Below are 11,992 nucleotides of genomic sequence, written 5' to 3'. Positions count from 1 at the left end.
TAGGAATGGATCAATTCACATTCTTCTACATAATAACAACCAGTTGTGCCAGCACCATTTGTTGAAAATGCTGTCTTTCAATCCATTACTTTGTTATATTGCCCCATTGAAGATGATGATTTAGTCAATGTTTACAGTCCAGTCATCTCCCTCCTGGTCCACCCTTTCATCCCATACCATCTCCAAAGAATGTCTGCATCCCGCCAAACCACAATTCCATCAGAATTCTCCATTCCCTGGGGTCTCAAGTCTCTCTAGGATTAGGTGCATCTTCTTTCACTGAGGCCAGACCAGGCATTCCTCTGCTGTATATGTGTTGGAGGCCTCATATCAGTTGTTGTATGCTGCCTGGCTGGTGGCTCTGTGTCTGAGAGATCACAGCAATCCAGCTCAGTTGAGACTGCTGGTCTTCCTATGAGGTTACCCTCCTCCTCAGCTTCTTCTAGCTTTTGCCTAATTCAACCACAGGGGACCCCAACTTCAGTCCATTGGTTGAGCATAAGTATCAGTAATAGTGTCAGGCCTTGGGGCATCCTCTTAATATAGATCCCAATTTTGGACTGTCACTAGACCTCCGTTTTTTCAACCTCTTTGGCATTTTTGTCTCTCCACTTCTTTTAGACAGGAACAATTCTGTGTCAGTTTTTAAAGGTGTGATTGCAATCCCATCACTCCACTTGATGTTCTGTCTTTCCACTGGAAGTGGACTCTATAAGTTCCTTTTCCACACTGTAGGGCATTTCATAAAAGGTCCCTCCCTTTGAATCCTGAGAGCTTCTTACCTCCCAGATCTCTAGTACATTCTAGAGTGTCCCCCACTTCCTATCTCCTGAGGTTGCCTGTTCCCAATCATTCAGCTGACACTCTGGGCTTCAGTCCTGGCCCCAATACATGATTATGTTCCCATTTTCCCTTCCCTGTCCCCTCTCTCACCCAGGTCCCTCCCTCACTTTGTCCCACTCACCCCCCAGCCCCCAGTGATTGCTTTCTTCTTCCTCTCATGTTGGATTGAGGCATCCTCACTTGTGCTCTTCTTATGTTTTGTGGATTGTATTCTGGGTACTCTGAAATTTTGGCTAATGTCCAATTTTAGTGAGTATGTACAATGAATGTTCTTTTGGGTCTGTGTTATGTTACCTCACTCAGGATGATATATTCTAGTCATCCATTTGCTTGCAAAACTTATGGTGGTATGTACTCACAAATGAAGGTATTTTAAAGAGTGAAGGGAAACTTTATAAAGCCCCCTCATTTCCTAGCTAGTGATCTCATCCAATTTCCACCAATAAATATTTATGGCACAACACTGTGGATTTCTGTCTACACTGTGTTTAAAATGAACTATTGCTTTATTTAAAGTGGTCTAAACATATGTTTGTATGTGTGGTATAAATGATATGTGTATGTGTATAAAATTGTATAGGAAAAATACATACAATTTCATATGACATGAACCATAGTCATAAAAACAAGCTATTTTTCTCAAGGCACAGAACAGCCATTTTCTCTTCATGATGCTCTCTAACTGTATTAATATTATGGACTTACAGATAAATATGTATCCCTTATTATTAGCTCCACAAATGCAAAGAAACATAACTCTATCTTAACTCGTAGTAATTGTGCCATCATAATGCTATTGTTTATTGAAAGAAACGGAATATACTGAGAAAGATAAACCTTCCCTTAGCTAACAGGATTATAGCCAAAACTCCTTCCAGAAGAGAGAATTACAGCTGTCTGCTAATTTGTCAGTAAGTTTATATACTCTAAAGCATGATACTATGTTATAAATATAACAACATCCAATTATGCAATTTCATATATAAAAAATACTTTAACTTCAAAATATTCAAATCAGTGGGAAGGAATGTTGCTATTTGTGAATGATATGCTGACTTTATACAATGGCTGAATCATTAACAAAATAAGAATAAACAGAAAATAATTCAGAATGCTTTCTTCCTTGTCTTAGCATTTATATAATATGTATATGTAGTAGCCGTTTTTGTATACCTTTCATTTAAGTATATGACTAATCCAGACTTTATTCCTAGGTATAAAATAAAAGCCTTTGTTTTAAACAATGTTCTGGGTGTGTCAGGTTTAATTCTTTTAACAATACTGTGTTATTATCATTGGTCTTCTCACATAACCAATGTTTAATCATTAATTATGTGCCCTGATTTAAAATACAAATGTAATAGATTTCTTTCATGACAGTCAACAAATTATATGAGAGTCCAGTTTGAATGTTTTACTGATTTTTCCCTTTATTGTCTTTTTGTACTAGTGTTTTCTTCTCTCTTCTCCTTCTTTTGACTCTTCTTCATTCTTAATGTCAATTCTCCTCTACCTGTTTTATTCCTTTCTTCCATTATGCAGTTTTTTGGGGCATATATGGCAATAGTATTTTTTTTCTCTACATCCTTGGGGTTGGCTTCCAAACCATTTTCAATTTTTAAAATTATGATTTCAACTGTTATATATTATATTGAGATTTATAGTATTCAGGCAAGCAGGGATAAATGAAAACTATTAAATATTAGTGTAAATCTTCAGTGGATCCGACGATGCCCAGAGGCCCTAGCTTTGTCAATGTTCAGATAAGAAAACAAAGGAAAGACAGCATGAGGGATAGATGACTGAAGGATGTTACCTCAAGGATTCACTTTCCAATAAAGCAGAAATTACATTTTCCTATTTACCAACCTTGTAACACAACAGAAAAGATAAACATGAAACTCAAAGGAAAGTATGTAAGTGCCCTGTGCATTCAAGTATGCACAGTGCAATTCAATCCTTTGTTTCTCTGCCTTTAATACCAGCTGAATGCTGCTCTTCTATGTAATTGCACAGCGAGTTCCTGATTCCTGGAAATATCAGCTAGAAATTAAAAACAAAAACAAAAACAAACCAACCAAACAAACAAAAACTCAAGAAAATCAAAACTGAAGAACTACTTAAGACATACAGCTGCCATCCGCCTACATACCAGATGGGACATCTACTTTTAATAAATACATTTAGCAACTGTTTTTTGTAAGGTATAAGCAAAATACAATTGGCAGATATGATATAATTATTTTAGATGATAATATTTCCTGATAATTGTATGTATATGTGTATATATATACATTGTGTGTGTGTGTATGTTAAAATATACAGACTAGTCATTTTTCTTGAAAATGGAAATATCAAAAAGGCAACTTTTACATTCTAAATATGCCAAATGCCAGTTAATGTTTTAGTGTTGTTTTAGATATATTAGTTCATAATATTAGCTTAATTATTAAATGTATAATATGTTTACTTTGACAAATGTAGAAGCTGAACTGGAAAATCCATTGGTTCTTAATGCGCTTAAGTATAATTTTGCTTAATTTATTTAGGTTATTCATGATAACTTAAGAAATAATCACAAACTTGTTTATATCTTAGGTATTATTTTGACTTATTCTCAATTATTCTTGTTCTTCCCTTAATATATCTTTTTTAAAGACAAATCTGCAAATTTATTTCATTCAAATCCTATTTTTTCCTTTTTTTGTTAGATATTTTCTTTATTTATATTTCAAATGTTATCCCCTTTCCTTGTTTATCCTCTGAAAATCCCCTATCCACCTGCTCACCAACCACCCCCCCCCCAACACACTCCTGCTTCTTGGCCCTGGCATACCCCTATACTGGGGCATAGGACCTTCACAGGACCAAGGGCCTCTCCTCCCATTAATGAGTGACAAGGCCATCCTCTGCCACATATGCAGATAGAGTCATGAGTCCCACCATGTGGTTTTTGTTTGTTTGTTTTTGTTTTATTTTGTTTTGTTTTTTTGATTGGTGGTTTAGTCTCAGGGAGCTCTGGGGGTACTGGTTTATTCATATTGTTGTTCCTTCAGCTCCTTGAGCACTTTATCTAGCTCCTTCTCCGGGGACCCTGTGCTCCATCCAAGTCCAATGGATGACTTTGAGCATTCACTTCTGTATTAGTCAGGCACTGGAAGAGCCTCTCAGGAGACAGCTATATCAGGTTCCAGTCAGCAAACTCTTGTTGGCATCCACAACAGTGTCTGGTTTTGGTGTTGTTTATTGGATGGATCCCCGGGTGGGGCAGTTTCTGGATGGTCATTCCTTCAGTCTCTGCCCTGAACTTTGTCTCTGTAACTTCTTCTATGGGAATTTGGTTTCCCCTTCTAAGAATGAGCGAAGTATCCACACTTTGTTTTTCATTCTTCTTGAGTTTCTTGAGTTCGAGGCCAGCCTGGTCTACAAAGTCAGTTTCAGGGCAGCCAGGGCTATACAGAGAAACCCTGTTTCGAAAAACAACAACAACAACAACAACAACAAGAGAGAGAGAAAGAGAGAGAGAGAGAGAGAGAGAGAGAGAGAGAGAGAGAGAGAGAGAGAGAGAGAGAGAGACTGGAGACGCCAGGGAGTTTAGAGATCAGGTTAGGTGAGGTTGGGGCATCCACTTGGAGATGGGGTGGGATGGGAAGCAGGTGTGGGATGTGGAGCAGTCGGGGTGGATGCAGGAGTCAGGGAACGGAATATGGAGTGTAAAAAATAAATTAAAAATAAAATAAATTTTTAAAAAAAGAATAAGAAAAGATGACTATTTTTTTTTTCTATAAGAAACCCTGATATAGCTTTTGCTTGTGAGGCTATGCCAGTGCCTGGCAAACACAGAAGTGGATCTCACAGTCAGCTTTTGATTGGAACACAGGGTCCCCAATGGAGGAACTAGAGAAAGTACCCAAGGAGCTGAAGGGGTCTGCAACCCTATAGGTGGAACAACAATATGAACTAACCAGTACCCCCAGAGCGTGTCTCTAACTGCATATGTGGCAGAAGATGGCCTAGTCGGCCATCATTGGGAAGAGAGGCCCCTTGGTCTTGCAAACTTTATATGGCCCAGTAGAGGGGAACACCAGGGCCAAGAAGTGGGAGTGGGTGGGTAGGGGAACATGGGGATGGGGGCATATAGGGGAATTTCATGATAGCATTTGAAATGTAAATGAAGAAAATACCTAATATAAAAATTGGAAAGAAAAAAAAATGAAACCCCAAACCCCAGTCTATTGTCTCATGTGATGACAATATTTCTGGTTAAAGTTATAGTGATCGTTCCCTTGACTTAACTTTAAACTGATTAATATTACTCAATTCCAGAGTTCCTATCAAACAGGTGATAATATGTCTTCTACTTTCATTGATGAAAAAATTTGATAATTTATTTTGAATTACTCAGAATAAGGAGCAGTAAAATTAACCTTACTGATGGGCCACTCAAGGCATTCAGTGTTCTAACAAACATATCAACCTAACCCTTTATTTATTTATTTATAGAAAAATACAATAAATTTAAAAAAAATCAAAACTTCCCTAAAGGCTGTTTGTATGGTGTAGAAGGTTAAAGAATGCCTGAAGACTATATTAGAGGTTAAATATAAGAGTGCTGCAGATGAAATCTCCTAAAGGAAAGTGGAAATAGGAGGTCAGTTGCTTTAACCGAGTGTGCAGACTTTAGCAGTCAGAGATAGAGAAAGGCCACCAATGAAAACCTGCATATGCCTTAAGATTACATCTACAAGCCACAGAACTCTGACCCATGGCTTATCTCTCCTTTGCAACATTCACGAAGCTGGTCCCACTTCAACACTAATGTTTTCCTCAAGCAATACTGATTGTATAATTTTATAGGATTTTACATTTTCAAGTATAAGGAAATAACCCAATAATGAAATAATACCATAATCTGTACAGTTCTAAAATTATGATTTAAATATTAATGGGATATTTATATCCAGAAATATCTACAAAGTCATTATTACTCCCTAGTTGTTGGGGTGATTTTTAAAACTAACATTAATATAGTTTTCATTTTCAATATGTAAAATTTTTCCTGAGTAACTACTGTTAGGAAAGATTCATTTAATTTATTAAGAATAATAAAATTTAAAGACATTAGCTCTATAGGCTTATAAAATGAATAATTTAAACGCTAATATACTTGCAGTAAACGATATTTCAGTGATAGTTTTAGAATGAATTTATTGTTGCAAACTATGGTTCCCATCTCAAAAACAACATGAAATTGTTTGAACCAAATATGGGAGACCAGGCCCAGTTCACTCTATCTTTTTTCTTTTTCTTTTTTTTTATGGATATTTTATTTATTTACATTTCAAATGTTATCCCTTTCCTGGTTCCCCCCAACCTCCTTATCTCATCCCCCTGCCCCTGCTTCTATGAGGGTGTTCCCTCTACCCACCCATCTACCCACTCCCCCCTCCCTTCCTGGAATTCCCCTACACTAGCTTATCTCTTCCCATTGATGCTCTACAAGGCCAACCTCTGCTACATGTGCTGCTGGAGTCAACCTCTTTGGTTATTGGTTAGTCCCTGGGAACTCTGAGGGATCTGGTTGGTCGATATTGTTGTTCTTCCTATGGTGTTGCAAACACATTCATCTCTTTCAGGCCTTTCTCTAGCTCTTCTCTTGGGAGCTGCGATCATATGCCTCTGTACTTGTCAGGATCTGGCAGAGCCTCTCAGGAGACAGCTATAATAGGCTCCAGTCAGCAAGGACTTCCCAGCATCCACAATAGTGTCTGGGTTTGGTAACTCTATATGGGATGAATCCCCAGGTGGGGAAGTCTCTGGATGGGCTTTCCTTTTCTAAACTTTGTTTGTGTATCTCTTTCCATGGGTATTTTATTCACCCTTTTAAGAAGGACTAAAACATCCACACTTTGGTCTTCCTTCTTCTTGAGCTTCACATGGTCTGTGAACTGTATTTTGGGTACCCCAATCTATTGGGATAATATCCACTTATCAGTGAGTACATACCATATGTGTTCTTTTGTAACTGGGTTATGTCACTCAGGTTGATATTTTCTAGTTCCACCCATTTGCCTAAGAAGTTCATGAATTCATAGTTTTTAATAGCTGACTAGTACTCCATTGTGTAAATGTACCACATGTTCTGTATCCATTCCTCTGTTGAGGGACATCTGGGTATCTTTCCAGCTTCTGGCTAATATAAATAAGGCTGCTAGGAATAAGGAACATGTGTCCTTGTTACAAGATAGAGTATTTTTTGGGTTTATCCCCAGTAGTGGTATAGCTCAGTCCTCCAGTAACACTCTTTCTACTTCAACAATTAAGCTATCAATTTATTACTCCAGCAACCATGGCTCCTACTTGATACTAGGATTCCCCTAAAATGATCGATTTCTATTTGTGGGAATCACAAGCCCAAATAAATTCTTCTATAAGTGGCTTTGATCATGGAATTTTATCATTGAAACAGAAAAATTACTGAAACCAAATTTATCCAGAGAGCAGTTTGTTTCTGTGGCAGACTTTTTTTTTAGGAAAATGTGGAAGAATTTTGGACTTTAGAGTAGAAAAGCAGTTAGGCAATATTATCAGTTAGGGCTTAGTGGAGTTATCTTTGGATGACTAGAAAAGAGCGTGTTAAACAAAACCCTTTTGGGTTTTGGATTTTTTTTTTTTGGTCCAATATTTTCCCACTATATGCTAATTTCTTTCTTTTCCAATGGTCAATTATATGCTAGTATGCTATTTTCTTGGAAGTATATAATTTCCTCTTTGATTTTATGATGAAGTTACAATGAAGATACTGCCTTGAGTCATAGAGTCTCTAGACTTTGGACTTTTAAGCTATATTGACACTGTATAATAATGGATTTTGCATTATGATCTGATTATTGTCTTATGAGGGTCAGCAGATTGGATGTGATAGGTTGTATGACAATGTTTCCCATTGGGCTCATGAACTTGAGCATCTGGCTTCCAGTCTTGGGACTGTTTGGGAAGGATTAAGAGGTGTGACCTTGTGGGAGAATATTGGCAGTGAAGACAGGCTTTGGGAGTTTAGACACATGCCATTTCCACATTGCATTTTCTGCTTTGTGTTTGCAGTTCAATTTTCACACACACACACACACACACACACACACACACACACACACACACACAAACAATATTTTTCATGTAGAGTTTAATTGAGTATACATAAATACCAGGGATCATGAAATGTGATTTAGAGAAAATTTAGATTAATTAAAGAATCATTAAATTTTTATGATTTACTAATTCTGAATTATAAATTAAATTTTAAATAGTTATATAAGTAATGTCTTACTTGATAAGCCAAATAATACATAGAATGAATTTCATGACATCTGTATTTACTATGTCCTCATTTGTTTTGGAAAATAATTTTTATGGTCATTGATTTAAATGTATTTCAACTTCTTGGTTTTAGAACGATTTATCATTAAAGTGTCTTACATGGCGTTTGTATTCCTGTATGTCTACTGTCATTATATTTAATAGACAAATCTTTGTTGATAAGTTTGTAAGACTTAAGAGCTCATCTTTTCTTTGGTCTTGTTTGATTGGAGGACTCACAAAATAAAGAATTACTCTTTCAATTACTTCTTAAAATGTTTTACAAATCTTTGTAATAATTTTCACAGAATAGCTCACACATACGATCTGATTTTACTCCAATATAGTTTACATTGTAACTGTGCCTTCTTTTGTATCTTCTATTCTGTTCACATTACATTTATTCATATATGCAAATGGTTTTGTGGGCATCAGAACAATATGTACTGCTATGATACATGCCAAAAAAAATTACATTCACATCCTAGTAACCTGTGAATATGTTACTTTACAAAACAAAGACTCCAGATAGAAATAAGGCTGTCATAGATTGTCTTAAAATTAAATAAAATTACCCTAGATTCAGTTCAATAAAACTGATATAATCATAGAGTTCTTTAAATGTTGATGTAGATAGGGAAATTAGGGCAATGTGATGAGAAGAGTTGACTGGACATAGTCTAGTTTGAAGATAAAGTAATTGGTTAATGAACTAAGCAACATGGACAGCTTCACAAAATTGAAAAAGGTTAGGAAATAGTTTAGTAGTTGCAGCCTCTTAGAAGGAATGTACTTTGTACTTCTGGATATTAGAATGTAATGTAATGTAATGAATTTCTGTTGTTTTGAGTTACTAAATTTATTGCAATTTTACAAAAACTATAGAATACTAATACATATTTTCTAAGGTAGAAGAGACTTCCAATAAATCAAAGGAGTCAGCATATAATCAAGATATACATTTTAAGTGAAAATTCTCAATGTCATCACTCAACACAATGATTTTGAAATTTTCCTCTGACTGACTACTGAGCTAAAAACAAATGCATGTATGCTACATTTAAAAAAATGTTATATGGTTGTATGCTTTGACTGTATGCATCTATGTGCAACATGTAAATGCCTGTAACATACAGAGTTAAGACATTAGATTACTTGGAATTGTAGTTATGAATGATTCTGAGTTTCCCTATGCTGAGAATAGAATTTTGTCACTCTGAAAATATAACAAATGTTCATGATTACTGAGATATATGCCTATCCATAATCAGCTACAATTACTAGTTGTAAACAGCCAAAATACATTTGTGGAATTTTAGCAGAGTATCTTCTGAGAGATATTAGGAAACTCAAAATAGACAAGATATTTGCTTCATGTAATTTTAAATGCGTGCTTGCTCCTTGCTTGGTGCCACAACCTGGCGATGCTCTGAGATCAACTGCCTCCAATGGTCTTCTCACCAGCCTGTCTTACTTGGCTCCACTAAACCACCAACTCATGCTTTTCCTATGAATTCTGGGAGCTGCGATCAGAATGGCTCATACAAAAAACTCAAGGAAAAGTTCATACTGGTGAGTATATGATGTCATCAAGCAAGGGGGAAAGTCCTCCATTGCTTATGGGAGTGCAAACTTGTACAGTGACTTTGGAAATCGATTAGGTGTTTTCTTAGGAAATAGAGAACAGATCTACCTCAAGACTCAGTAATACCACTCCTGGTCAGATAACCAAAAGATGTTCCAGTATAATAAGTATACTAGCTCAGCTATGTTCATAGCAGCTTTATTCATAATAGGTTGGAAATGGAAACAACAAAGATGTCTTTCAATTGATGAGTGTGTAAAGAATATGTGGTACATTATACAATGAAGTATTACCCAGATATATAAAGTAATGACATCAGGAAATTTACAGGCAAATGGATAAAGCTAGAAAGGATCAACCTGATTGAGGTAACCCAGATCCAGAATAACAAACATGGTATGTATTAACGTATAAATGGACTTTTGCTATAAAGTACAGGATATACATATTACAATCTACAGACCCAAAGAAGCTAAATAACATGGAGGGTCTAGTGAGGGGCATGGAATAGGCATTGGGAATGGAATGAGGGAAGGGACTAGATGCAGAAGAGGGTAGCAATAGGGGGAGGACTGCAGGAAAGAACACTACAAAAGACTACTGGAATCAGACGCATCTCTGAGATGGGATAGGAACCTAGGAAAATGCCAACTCCCAGTAATCTGTGAGAGTGACTCTTAGCAACAGGAGCTATGGAACCTAAAAAAGACAACTCCTGTAATCAGACAAGACTTCTAATGGAGGAAATGGGATACCAACCTAGCCAAAAATCCTTTGATCCACAGTTTATCCTGTCTACAAGTTGTGGAGAGGTAAAGATGGAGTAGAAATTGAGTGAATGACTATCCAATGACTCATCCAGATTGAGACCCATACCCCAGGAGGAAACCAACACTTGACACCGTAAATGATGTTGTGCTATGCTTGCAGACAGGAGTCTAGCATAACTGTCATCAGAGAGCCCTCACACATCAATTGATGAGAGCAGATCCAAAGATCAATATTTAAACACTGTGGGGAAAGAGTGAGAAGAATGTTTTAAGGAGTCAGAGGGGATAGATCACCACAGGAAAGCCTATAGGATCAACTAAACTGGGCCCATAGCAGTCTACAGAGACTGAACTGCCAACCAGAGAGCATAAATGGGACTCTGCATCTATATGACATTTGTGCAATTTAGTCTTCCTGTGGGACTCGTAAGTGGGACCAGTGTTTCTGTCTCTCCCTGACTCTGTTCCCTGCCTTTGTATCCCTTTCCCCAAACCATTTCCTGGTATCGCCTCAGTAGAATAATAGGTTTATAGTCTTACTGCAAATTAATATGGCATGGGTGATTGATATTCATAGGAAGCCTTGCCTTTTCTGAGGGGGAGGAAAGGGTCTAGGCTGGGGGTGGTAAGAGGGAATGACTGGGAGAAGAGGAGGGAGGGACTCTGCTATTGGCATGGAAAGTAAGTAGTGTAATCAAAATTTTTAGAAAATGATGAAAATCTCACCAATGATTTCGAGAAAGTTTTTTTAAAATTTTTATTAGATATTTTCTTTATTTATTTACATTTCAAATGTTATCTCCTTTCTTAGTTTCCCCACCAAAAACTCTCTATCCCATCACCTCTTCCCCTGCTCACCAACATAACCACTCTTGCTTCCTTGCCCTGCCATTTCCAACACTGAGATATCAAGCCTTCACAGTACCAAGGGCCCTTCCTTCCATTGATGTCTGAAAAGGCCATCCTCTGTTACACATGCAGCTGGAGCAATGAGTCCCTCCATGTGTAGTCTTTGGTTGTTGGCTTAGTCCCTGGGAGCTCTGGGAGTACTGATTGGTTTATATTATTGTTCCTTCTGTGGGGCTGCAAACCCATTCAGCTCTTTTGGTCCTTTCTCTAGCTCCCCCATTGGAGACCCTGTGCTCAGTCCAATGGTTGGCTGTGAGCATTCTCCTCTGTACTTATTAGGCATTGGCAGAGCCTCTCAGGAGACAGCAATATCAGGCTCCTATCAGCAGGCACTTGTTGGCATCCACAGTAGTTTTTAAAAAGGCATGAACATAAAGTTCAACGAAATTCTTGAGTTTCATGCGTTTANCAAATTGTATCTTATATCTTGGGTATCCTAAATTTCTGGGCTAATATCCACTTATCAGTGAGTACATATTGTGTGAGTTCCTTTGTGATTGAGTTACCTCACTCAGGATGATGCCCTCCA

This window comes from Mus caroli, chromosome 14, assembly GCF_900094665.2.
Source record: "Mus caroli chromosome 14, CAROLI_EIJ_v1.1, whole genome shotgun sequence".
NCBI lineage: Eukaryota > Metazoa > Chordata > Mammalia > Rodentia > Muridae > Mus > Mus caroli.
This window is presented reverse-complemented; position numbering follows the sequence as displayed.